The 12,710-nt window shown below is 36.9% G+C and overlaps 1 long non-coding RNA gene across 1 annotated transcript in view; it reads right to left on the minus strand.

Moving 5' to 3' along the window:
- The window catches only part of LOC119143822, a 30,197-nt gene extending 19,345 nt beyond the window's left edge, over positions 1–10,852 (minus strand). The window contains exons 1-3 of the long non-coding RNA XR_005102834.1: positions 10,668–10,852; positions 7,633–7,770; positions 5,938–6,016 (exon numbers count right to left, since the gene is read on the minus strand). This is a non-coding gene — a long non-coding RNA (uncharacterized LOC119143822). The remainder of the gene's footprint in view (positions 1–5,937; positions 6,017–7,632; positions 7,771–10,667) is intronic.
- Between the last annotated feature and the right edge of the window lie 1,858 nt (positions 10,853–12,710).

The following is a 12,710-nucleotide window of genomic DNA, read 5'->3' on the forward strand; positions in this document are numbered from 1 at the left end:
ATAAAAAAAAAAAGAAAGAAAATAATCCTTAAATGACTGAAAAGAGGTGCTAAAATTGAGGGTTTATGATAGGAGAGTGGACTGTATTAATGCCACTAGTAGTCTTTTATCTTTAAAAATCAATGCAGATTGCATCTTTCCTTTGGCTAGAAAGTCTGCAGCTACTATCTGCATTTGATTCAGCCAGCAGTAATGCTGCCCTCAGCAGAGGGCATGTGATACCTACTTAGCTAGAATCAACAAAAACAGTAGGATGATCATTTGATGCTCACAGAATTTCCTGGAAACCATACCCTACAAATCATTAGTAGACATGTTCCTTTTTCAGGTCCATGCACCTGTGACACTGATTTTGAACAAAATCTGTCCAGATGCACCTAATTGCAAAATGTGACCTATTTTTGTCTTTTCTTTTTTATTTTTTTTAATCTTCATCATTTAATGTTGTAAAAATAATATGAGAAAAGGAGATTAAGAGGTGACTGGATCACATTTATAAGTATCTACACCAAGAGACAACTTCTAACAGTGCAAGGCTTTTTAATCGGCCAGACAAATGGATGCTACAGTTCAGTGGCTGAAAGTTGAAGCTCAACAAAATTAAACTAGAAATGCACTGTAAAAGTTTAGCACCAAACATTAGGACAACAGGCCTGGGATGCATTTTCCATCACTTGAAACCTCTGACCCAAGTAAAGCCTTTGAGTCTTTCTAAGACATATATTTCAGGTCAACTAGAAATTGCCTGGACCATCATAGGAATTAGTGGGTATATTTCCATGGCCTGCGTTAGGCAGATCCATGTAGATATTTAGGTTAGCCTCAAGACCTTAACCATCAGGAGTTGTATTTATTGACTGTTTTCATTGCTGTGGTTATATAATATTAAATTTTATACATTCCTTTTCTCAGATATCTGCGTTACTAGCACTGCACTCATACAGGTGAAGTAAGTGGCCTGCCCAGAACAAAGGCAATGCCTTTGTCTGGGTCAGTAACTCAGTTCTTGTGGATTATGATCTTGTAAGAGCACAAGAGACCATCCCTGCTGTTCTCCCTCCTTCTTACAACTTTATTGTTCCGTTAGAATTACCATAGCTATCAATGACATTGCCAATGCATATGGAAGGAAGAGAAGCCTTTACAATACTACGATAGATCAGCTACAATAGAGGGAGGGGAAGTGAGACACCTCTCAAAGCTCACAAACTCACAGGTTTGCGATACTAGGGGAACCATCGCCAAAAGCTGATGATGCGGCTGGGCTGGTTTTCCTGCTCCTCTGTGCTCAACCTTTTGCACTTTGAGAAATGCAAAGGCATTTGGTGTGATTATTTCACTGAACTGGAGTGGAAATTTTAACAGGTATAGGTATACCTTTGTACATCTATCTCTATAGTTCTATTCCTTTGTGTCCATGAGCATGTGTATGTGATTTAGTAACCTCGTAATAAGTACAGTACAAGCATTACGATTTTGAATCCATAGTTAAGCCACTTCTATGATTTAAGTAAATCCTATTTATTCCACTTTGTAATGATAAATTTGTTAATGATTAAGTGCTTCTAAAATCCTATGATCAACCTTAAACTGTGAACGCTCCTTATATCCTTTAGACATAAACTGTTGACCAAGTCTGATACTAGGATTGGATCTAGCAGCACCTAAGCTCTATTAAGAGTTTAGAAAGCAAGGGGGTCTACTCTGTACCTTGTGACTCAATGCGAGGGTCTCCCATACCCTTTTCTCTGTGTAAAACATTCCAGTTTAATTTGAATTTTATTCTTTATGTGATTTATCTATGTAGTAATAGAGTGAACCTCACCATCAAAGTAACAGTCCCACAAATTCCTACTAAAACTATATCACTTATACCTTTGATGGTGCTTCTGTAAGCTACTTAACGTAAACCACTTATCTGTGACAACTCAAGAGGAGGAGTCACTTGATAGGGTGTAGATCTTTCCATCTGCATCAGCCCCAGTCTTTATAAGTCAATGAAAAGAAATAGCTGCTTTGAGGACGATTAATCTCCTAACATCTCTGTATTAAACAGCTCAGAAAGACTGGACTAAATGTGCTTCTGTTTTCCCAGTGATTATATGATTATAGAAGGAACATCCAGAAAGGTATATTTAGATGTTTAAATTCAGATGAGAGGGATTCCAACCTTACAGTACAAAATGAATGGGCACCACAACTTAAATTCATTCTGGTTTTTACAAAAAGGATCAGATTTCTCCTGATTTCATTTGATTCATCCTTATCCACTCTTTCAGAGGTTTGGTCTTGACAGTCAGAGGAGAATAGAAGATGGAAAATTCTCCTGAATTTACTTAAACATTCTGATATCACCAGCTGCAAAATGCAAGAATACTATGCAGAAAAGGTTATTTGAGCAGCAATCAAGAGATTAATAGACTTCTATTGGAAGAGATATATGTGTGCTCTGGGCTTAACACAAAGACCACCAAAGGCAAAGGGAAACTTCAAAGTCTGACCTATAATTTCTATTATCATCTCCTGAAATGACTGGTGGGAAAAAAAAAAAAAAAAAAAGAAAAAGATAATTAGGAAGCTGTAAAGGAATCAGAGCTAAATTAGGATTCTCGAAGCTGTCTAATGTTCTAAACTAGATTGTTTCCATCACTCAATTCTTTAATTTTCTTCTTCCAATTCCTGCCCATTTTAAAAAAAATCAATAACTGCACATATTTAGTAAGATTAAGGAAATTCTTGAGTCCTTCTGGCTTATCGGATTGCTCTGCTAAAGAGGATAAATGGACTATGGAATGGTAACCTAGTTACAATTGTTATTTATGGAAGCTTCTGATTCAGTCAAATTAACTTGTCACTATGGCAGAGAAACAGTGCACAAAATTTCAAGATGCTATATATGGAAAACAAAAGTAGGAAAATTGGCTTGATAAACTATTGGGTTTTTCTGTGAAAGAGTAGATGAATGTGTCCCTAACGATGACTTTATAATGAAAAGTCATATAAGCACTCAGTTAAAGTTTCATATTGAAATATAACTTTGGCACCATTTTTGTTTTTGACAATTTAATTTTGCTACTTAATGTACTTTTAGCATAGCATTCCTGCAATAATTTATACTTACCACTAACAGTCTACTCTGAGGTGTCAATCCTGCTGGATTAATGAGCAATATTTATAAATGTTGCCTGAAGCTCAGACTTGGGTGCCAGTTGGTGGGTGGTAATAGTTTTGACCGGCAGGTCCTCTGGAGCAGATCACTCCTCTCTCTGCTCCAGCTGAACATGCATGCTGAGGAGCTAAAAGATGCATAGCCAAATCCCCATAATTTCCTCATTCTGCTACATACTTCCCCTTGTACAAAAGGGTGCAAATCAAAGCAAGGTGTTCTCTTCCTCTAGCAGTGTTGGTACCCTTTGTATGAGCTGAAGGGGAAGAATACATATTGGGCAAAGTGCTTAGAAGTAATAAAGGACCCTGAGCAGTGCTCCTTATTAAGGTTGTAGCTGTTAGGAAGTCCTGGACAGGAACGACCAGAGTTCATTGAGAAAAGTAATTTCAGCATTATATCTAATTGTAGCCTGAAAACTTGCACAAACTTCCAATATGGGGATGCTTTGGTGTTTCATGTTATTTCCAAATTGGAAAGGGCATTGCTCAAACCAACAAAAAAGTGAGACAGGGACATCTGTCAGTTGGACTACATAGCTTGATACTACCCAGAAAGCCTGGACCTTGAACACTGACAAGGAAAGTATAGGTGGCAAAGAGCAGAAATTCCTTTCCAGCTGAACTACATGGTAATGGAGAACAAAATATCTGGGAGTCATGTAGACCATATGTATGGTGTAGATTTGCTTTCATACACTAGATGTATTTCCAAAAGAAAAATTATTCACCATTTCTTCATAGGTACCATTCATTGAACTCCCACTGACTATGAATAATATTGGAAGCTGCATCTTCAACTCAGACTTCTCCTCCATAAGCTAACCTTGCAAGTAAGAGCACGTTTGTTGTCATTGTCATACACCTGCTCTTTATATCCCTGTATATCACCTGAAGCCAAAGCATGACAATAATGTTTTTCTGCTTATGGAAGACTTCGGGAAGAATTTAGATTGTCCAGAATGCTCTACAGGTAGAGATCAACATTATCACTAGCCTGCAAAAAGTACAATCATCAACATGACCTAGACCCAGGGCATTTTATCTGCAAAACTGCATGCACTGAACAAGTATAGCAGGCATATCAAGGTGCAGATTTCTTAAGAAAAAGGAGTGGAGAGCCAGGAGAACTATAGATGCCTTCATCAATGTCCAGTGAAACATCGATTTTAGTGCACTTGGCACAAAATAATGACACCGTTGCACAGCTCCTCCTCTGAGATGAAGGTTCTGTCCTGCCTTTTGCACAACAGGTATACGAAACGTTGTTAGTCAAGTGAGACTAATCTTCTGCAAGCTCCTGCTGCAGTTAATGGAGAAGGCAATTTAGAGCATGCACCTAATTCAACTGCTTAGTAATAGTCTCCAGAGAATCCTATTTAATTCCGTTGACTATAATGGGAGACTAAGGAAGAGGCAAGGCCAGATTTAGCCTTTGTGACTACCTCTCTCCAACATGAAAATATAGTGTGACTAAAAAATTCATTCATCATCTTAAGATTCTTGTATTACTGCAGTATTTTGGGTCTTCTATGTAACACTGAGAGAACATATGTAACATTGGGCACTATTCAAAAAGCCCACAGCACTCATCTGCCATATGCTTTCCAGTTACAGCACTTTTCTTGCCTCTGTTGGAAGAGTAGATTACTTGAATTATTCACCATTGTTTTGATAGCGAACTCCATAGCAGAATTTATAGCTTAATTAGGCACATAATATTTTGATTTAAATATGGCCCATTTGTCTGCATTTATTTCAGGTGGGACCCTTCTCATCTAATTTTAACTACAAAAGTGTTGGCAACCTAGTCAAAGGGGTTCTCTGCAAAGTTGACCAAGAAGATCAAGCTTTTCCAGAGTGCAACAAAAATGAGTTTTGTAATAGATAAGTGTCTATAGTACACGGGATGAATTGCCCTCTGGAGGTTTTGAAGGTTAAAACAAACATTTATTGCACATCTTTACAGCATCTGTCATGAGAAGTCCTAATTCCATTCTTGGAATTTTGGAATCCACTTGGATATGTTATAAAACAACAACCAACAGTAATAATGAATTAGACTGCAGTGGATTCTTGATAATTAAACAAGTTATTTTTATCTGTCTGCTAGTGTTTCATGATCCCTGCTGTGTGTTATGCTGCAGCAATGTTTTGCCCTAATTCTTGGTGACTATATTCAAAAAAGCTTTATATTCCAAATTTTTATCTTAGAATGAGGAGAGAACATCAGGTTATAAATAAAGCATTTGTAGAAATAGCAAGAGTTAGCACTGTGATTCTTTTACCAGTTTTTCAATTACAGGCAACAGGGTTTGAATCCAGAAATCAAGCCATCTTTTACTCTGAGGAAACTATTTCAAGTCAAACACAATCCCATGAATAGGAATGTGATAGGAACAGATGCTTTTTTTTTTTTTTTTTAATAATGCATTGCAGCAGTAAAGTAGGCATTTGTATTCTAATTAATAATTCAAAATCAAAGGGGGCATAAAAGACAAACAGAGAGCAAATGCGGTAGCGGGAGGGGAAGTGAGTTTAGAATGTCCAGAAAAATACTGAGCAAGTTTTTTGAAAAATTTACTTCTGCATGGAAAGCAAAATAGAGAAAGAAATTACAAAGTAATAAAATACATAGATCTTAATTATGTTTTAATAATCACTTTCCTATATAAGTTATGTCAAGGTTAATACAGGTATGAAGACCTCATTTGGTGAAGTTATGCTGCATTATAGCAAAAAAGAGTAATAAAAAGGGAGTATTTCACCTACTGGTTTGCAGCCTGAAGTCCCCTGAGTCTGCATTGCAAAGCAACCCAAAACCATGTTCATAAGGTTCTTCATGAAACACCTGCTGCCAACAGAAGGCATACGGATCCTTGAAAATTCAGGCATTACCTGGAATTATTGTTCCAAAGAAATGATCCATCTATAAAAAATTATACAAAGGTAATGTGATCTACAGTTGACTTTCCCATCAATGAGACAAGAACAGAGCGAGGGAAAAATAGATCCCTGATTATTCCTTATGATTTTACAGTTTCAAGTGTCTTCATATTGCAACACAAAACTTTTAACACATTATAAACAGAGGTTTGCACATAATCCCATTTCTTTTTCATTTTGACACAATTTCATAAGCATTTCTTGGAAGAAAAATAATCTGTTCACATCTGGCACTGAAAGAGCTGGAGTTTTTTGCTGTTCTTTTTGGTTGCTTTTTGTTTTGTTAAACACAGAATGAATTTAATAAAATCTGTTGCAGTCGTAGAATTGCCTGCTGGTATAAATATGAAAAAAGTTATGGCAGTAGTTTGAAACCTCTTTAAAAATTAAAATCTGATACCATCTACAAAATTATTTTAACTGCTTCTTAGGCAAGATCTGCAGATGAATGTATACTACTTTAGAAAAGGTAAGATTCTTGGCCCTTTAATGGTAACAGATCTATGGAAGAGCTAAAGGTGTCTTCGTCTAGAACTGCAACTTGTTATTTACCTCTTCCTCCATTATACATCTCTGGGGAATATTATGAACCAAGAACAAATGTAAGATGCTCTAAAAATATTCTGCTGCAATTAGGGAGCAATATATGTTGCTGCTATAAAATTTCCAAAGATAAGGTTTTTACACTGTATTATCATAACTCCTGACTTCTACAGGTTTCTACAAGGAGGAAAAAGGAAAAATGTCTGCAGTTTTTAATTAAAAATACTTTTAACAGATAAGATAAAAAGTATTAAATATTTATGCCCTAGGTGTGTCAGGATTGTTTTCCTTTTTGGGTAACTGCAAATAGAACTGATATGTACTCAATAGTTATTCTTGAAGTAAGACCTTAGTGCCATGCAGATGGTGACAGTCTCCACACAAAACTTTCAAAGCCTCCAGCTGTGTTTTGAGTGACCCCACACCATGCTAAAAGGAGTCTTAACTGAAGCTAATGAGGCTCTCTTCTCAGTGTACAGCAACAGTAAAGAAATAGTAAAAAGAAAAGTAATATGGGAATGTTCCATTGCTGTTATAGGTCAGGACTACAACATTATTCGGAATTACATCATGAATTCGACAGGGGAGATAAAGAATAGAACTCAGAGAAAAGAGATAAAGTGGGCCAGAAACTCTGATGATGGTTAAGGTGCTTGAAAATTAAGAGGTTTACATTACACAGGAAACAACTAAAGAAAAAGATAAATGAACTATGGAGTGGTCAACATAGTGAACACAGTGGAGATACCAAATCTTACACTCCAGATCACTGTCAGCCATACAAGAATTCAGAGATACTCTGTGAAATGGAAATAAAATAAAAAATAGATCTGGTCTTTCTGTATGAGTGCCTGTAGGATATCTGAAGGCAGTAGGAATGCAAAGATCACCGCATAGGGCTCAGAACTACTTTACATGTTCACGAACTGTAAAATCTGCAATTAACTGTTAGAACTTGTTTCAGCAGTTTAAGTTAACCTTGAACAAAGTGCTCAGGGAAAAAATTCTTTAAGATGAGCCTCTATTGCCTGTTCAGAGAAGAGTTCAATGTTGTCTTCTGTTCTGCCCTTGAGAAAGAACTCATAATGCCACACACAGGTTATAGTCAGTACAGATCTGTAGTAAGAAACAGAAATAGAAGGGAGAAAACTATATCTCTGATGAAACATGTCACATGATACTTCCACTTGATTTTTTTAAATATTTTTTTTTTCGTTTCTGCTTAACATATTTTAATTTTGACTCTGGCAAAAAAATCTGTGGAAAACTAAGATTCTTTTTTTTAGTTGCAGAAGGAAAAAAAAAAAGAGAAAAAAGAAACAAAGAAACAAAAAAAATAAAAACGAAGCAAAGGACACAAACTGTTTAACTTGCAGATTCTGACATATCATCCTGAACTCAAGAACCGTTCTGCTTTAATATGTTCATTGCACAGGACTCTTCTCTCCAAATACAGATGCTTATGTTTGATCTTTGCCTTCCAATATATCTATATAATTACATATACATATACACATACACCCCTACACTCTTTATATTTTGGGTTCCCTTCAGAACCCAAAGAGGGAAATGCACATATTAGGATGTGGGTGATCTTATCTTAAAGTTAATGTCTAAACCTGATGACTTGAATTGCTCCCTGAAGGTGCCCACCATTGGCTGTCTCAGATGTAGACATCAGCATTGTGGTGAGATGGATTCTATCCATGGCTTCCAAGAATAATTCGATTGAAATAAACCAGTAAAACCCAAGCTGGCAAGAAAGTTCATAGAAGCAATTTTTTAAAAAAAATATTATTTGTCTTGCTCAAGCGTTTTTCTAAAGGAAACTGATAGCAACAGAAAGAAATTCTTATCTAGCTGAGACACCAAAAATAAGACAGACACATATGGAAAGATGAATGGTAATAACGTGTAGATAGCTGAAAGTCTAAGCTGTAGACAATATGGAATTTGGGGCAGGCCTTGGCAGGCATCGTTACAGACTTTGTCTATTCTTGTACCCTTTTTTGAGTTGCACACTTCCACTGCCTGGTGACAGAGAGATGGGACCTGTTCTTCGTGTTCTTATGTCAGCACCGGAATTTTACAACATTTTGAAAGGGAATATATCATCTGCTTCACAGGCTAATTAAATCTTTTCTAGACAAGGCAATGACTATTGAGTTAACCACTACACTTTTAGCAAAAGTTTCCTGAGCTTTTCTTAACTTTACCAGATGTTAGAGAAAAGATGCAACATGCAAGGTGCTCCTCAAACAATACAGCAACTCCTACGTTGCAACAGATCTCAAATCTGGCATCTCTGAACCACTGTTAAACTTTTTTTAGGCCAGGGTGACTTCTCATTCTTTTTGCCAGGTTACAGTAAATGGGTGTTAGGTTCACTCTGTTTGCCTCTTAAGAATAGTGTGTAGAAAGACATAAGAACCAGTTCTTTGATGAAACTTGCTTCATTAGATATTAATTGTACTATGCAATAATATTTGTTTTTTGATAGGAGTTGCAGTTCCTTCTAAGCACTCAGGATTTTATTATTAAAATCCAAAGTCTGAACGAAAGGATCAAAAGCAAACAACGGTTATTGGCTTCCATGCATAACCATAGTGACAATCACTTTCCTGAGAAACACTTTAACTCTTGGCACCGTAGTTTAGTCAGCAGTGGGGGGAAAAAAAAGGTTCTGTGATCACAGTGGCATCTATTGTTTTTGGCCTCTAATAAAAGTGTTTTTTCTTTCTGGAGAAAGACAGCTAGATGGATTATGCTGGGAATAGCTGGTGTCATCAAACCAACTTGCCAAGCTAGTGGCACACAACTGACATGGCAAATTTCCACACCACTGATGAGTATCAGGAACTCTTTGTTCTCAACCAGTGGGAGTCACTGGTTCAGGTCCAGTAAGCCATGGGCCAAAAAGAAGGGAGTCAGGAAGAAATACAGTGAATCAGCTCACAAAACAAAAAAGAAGCAGCACCAACTTTTTATGACAATTTGACTACTACTGAGCAGATTAGAGGCACCTTCCTTTTTAACTTGACTTTAACAAGACCTCTGAATTTGTAAACTCTACAATTGCTAGTGCCAGTTTTAGTAGTGCGAGTTCATTCCAGTTGCTTTAATGTTACACTGAATTCCATGAGGTTTGATCATGTCCAAAAATCCAGACAACTTATATTTCAAGTTCAGGCAATTGTAGTGTAATTGCTGTTTATGTGGGTAAAAAGCAAGAATCAGGAAGCTTATATGAACTACTACTCTGTCTCACTCTCTTAGTAAAAGAAGGAAGCATAGTAATAGAAATTCTTTGCATACAGAGTTGTTAGATGTGGCAATTTATTTAGCACTTGGATAAAATGCTATGGAATTTCCCAGACAAGAAAGACCTGGCTTATGTGTCTCACCTGAAGCATTGGGTTAGAAATGTAAGCCCAGACACTGACAAAACACAGTATTTGAGGCAGTGTTTGTGAGTACACAAAGTTCCAAAGAAATCAGCAGAACTTTTTTCTGGGTAATGGATTTTTCGCCTGTGGAAAACAGCCAGCAGGAAAAAAAAAGCTAGAAAAATGGTAGGTCTAAGAAATAAAAAGTCACCCAATTTCATTGCCTTTCAGCAAGAATTGCACTCAGAGATGCATATTTCATTTCTGAAACTGCAAATGAAAGCCACAAGTCCAGAGCTGCTTTTAAAAGTTTATTCTAGCCTAAATTTTGGCTTTGTTTATTTTTCACTTTGAAGACAGAACTCAACAGTAAGTCCTTAAATATGTGAAGATAGTCTAGTTTTTGAAAAATTAGCAAGGAGCAGGACTTATCAGGCCATTTCATTCTGGCAATTGCTATTTATGTTGCTTATCCTGTCAAAAAAGACAGCAGCAAGGGGTCATCAATTCAAAGAAGACCATGACTTATATTTACATTTACATGGCAGCTTTTATCCCATAGGATTTGCAAGCACTACTCACAGACACACATATACAGACACACATAGAGCGTGGACTTTTACTTACTGCATCATTTGTTGTCAGGATTGTTATGGTCAGAGAGAAGACGAGGCAGTATTTTATACAAGCACAATGAGGAACTCGAAAGGAAATGGACATTCTTGGAAAATGGTAAATACCTGGGTATCCAAAACAACCAGCTCAGCTACAGTTGACTTAGTTTTACATATTAGCAAAACAGTTTAAAAGAGTAAAACATCTGCACGGATTTCTTCAAAACCCATGCTTATGAAACTATCTTGTTTATTCAAGCAGAGAGCCTATGTTTGCTTTGCATATTTGCTTTGATCTAAGACAAGATAAAAAGAAGGGGAAATTTTTGGGTTCATTCAGACCAGTTCAGCTTTTCATCCAAAACTGTCACTGACTGAAGTGGGAGTTTGCATTAAAATGTCTTTTAACATAGTTTTATTTTAAATGTTAATTATTTATCTTTTGTTTTTATTTAACCAGAATGCAGCAGTGAAGTGAGGTACTGCAAACGCCATAACTCTTTGTATAGCAAGGACATTATCATCTTACATATATATCGTACTACTCATGACACCAGCTTTATTTAGACAGGTACCGTATGCACCCGCACAACTCTAGGTCCTAGGTTTTGAGGGCGAAATGTATCATATGCCAACTACCAGGCATAAATGTGGGGGTTTGGTTGGTTGGTTGGTTGGGTTTTTTCCCAGACTGAAACAACTTGGTTGAAAGATGCACAGCACAAGGAAAAAGGCTCTTTGATATGTGAGAAGCACTCAGTATTTAGCTGACCTTCAAGGTTGCCAAAAAGGCTTCAGTCAGGGCCTGCTCATCTTCTCACCAGCAGACTAGTTGCTGGGCCTACTTGCTTTGGAAATGCAGCCCAAACTTCAGACATCCCTCTGGAAGAAAATGCAATGAAAATATACTAGTATGAGGCAGACGCAAACTCCCACTCATCAGCACTGACCACTTAACCAGACACTGGAGGGCACTAAATTTTTACACATCCACCACATTCCCCATTGCATTCCAAGGTTAAAATGATGTGACTTTTTTTACTACTTTAGTTTATGGTTAATATAAAACTTAGTATTGCAGTACAGTAATTCATAAAAAGCCTCTCCTTTCTTTAGCAAAAAGAGAAAAATAAATGTTGTGTGCTATGTCAGCTGAAAAAAAGTTTTGCTTAGGCAGTTGCATTTTTTACCAATGCAGATACAGTAAACATAATAAATCCTTATAAAAATTCAAATTCCCATGCTCTCTGAGCTATTGCAGTGCATTTGTTGTGGGGGCCCCATCGCCAGAAGTGTTCAAACCAGGCTGGATGAGGCTTTAAGCAACATCGTCTAGTGGAAGGTGTCCCTGCTGATGGCAGGAAGGTTGGACTAAGTGATCTTTAAGGTCTCCTCCAACCCAAACCATTCTGATTCTATGATTTGTTAATTTCCTTTTAATCTGTAATTTATTCAACTCCAGTCTCTTCTTTCCTCCTCAAATCAGAACACTTCCTACAGCAATGGATCTGTACTTATATTGGAACATAGTATCATGTAGTATAATAATGTAATATAACATCTATAACTGTATTAATTAAACCATATATATTAATAAATAATAGCATTTAGATTAGATTAGATTAGATTAGATTAGATTAGATTAGATTAGATTAGATTAGATTAGATTAGATTTATTATCGATGGAAACTTTCCATTCATAGGTCATTCTCTTTCTGAAAGCCCTGGGATGTCATAGGAGTGCCAGACACTGAGGGATGGGGCAGATGTAGGAGGTGTAACAACTCCCTGGGTCTACCCTTTTAGTAGGGGTAGGGACAACATAAGTGTTAAGAGGCGTCTCAGATTCTTTGGAAGCTCTGTCCTTGTGCAGATGGGAGAGGTATAAATTGCTCTAAGCAGAAAAGAGATGAACTGCACTGGGTAGATACAGGCCTGGCCATAACACAGTACAGTAAAAGCAAGAGCAGAGGACCAGGAATGATGCTTTTGAATTCTGCTCTCAGGAGCAGGTGCAAAGTTTCCATATTTCCATGCAGGACCAACAATAAAATCA

Source organism: Falco rusticolus, chromosome 2 (genome assembly GCF_015220075.1).
Source record: "Falco rusticolus isolate bFalRus1 chromosome 2, bFalRus1.pri, whole genome shotgun sequence".
Classification (NCBI taxonomy): Eukaryota; Metazoa; Chordata; class Aves; order Falconiformes; family Falconidae; genus Falco; species Falco rusticolus.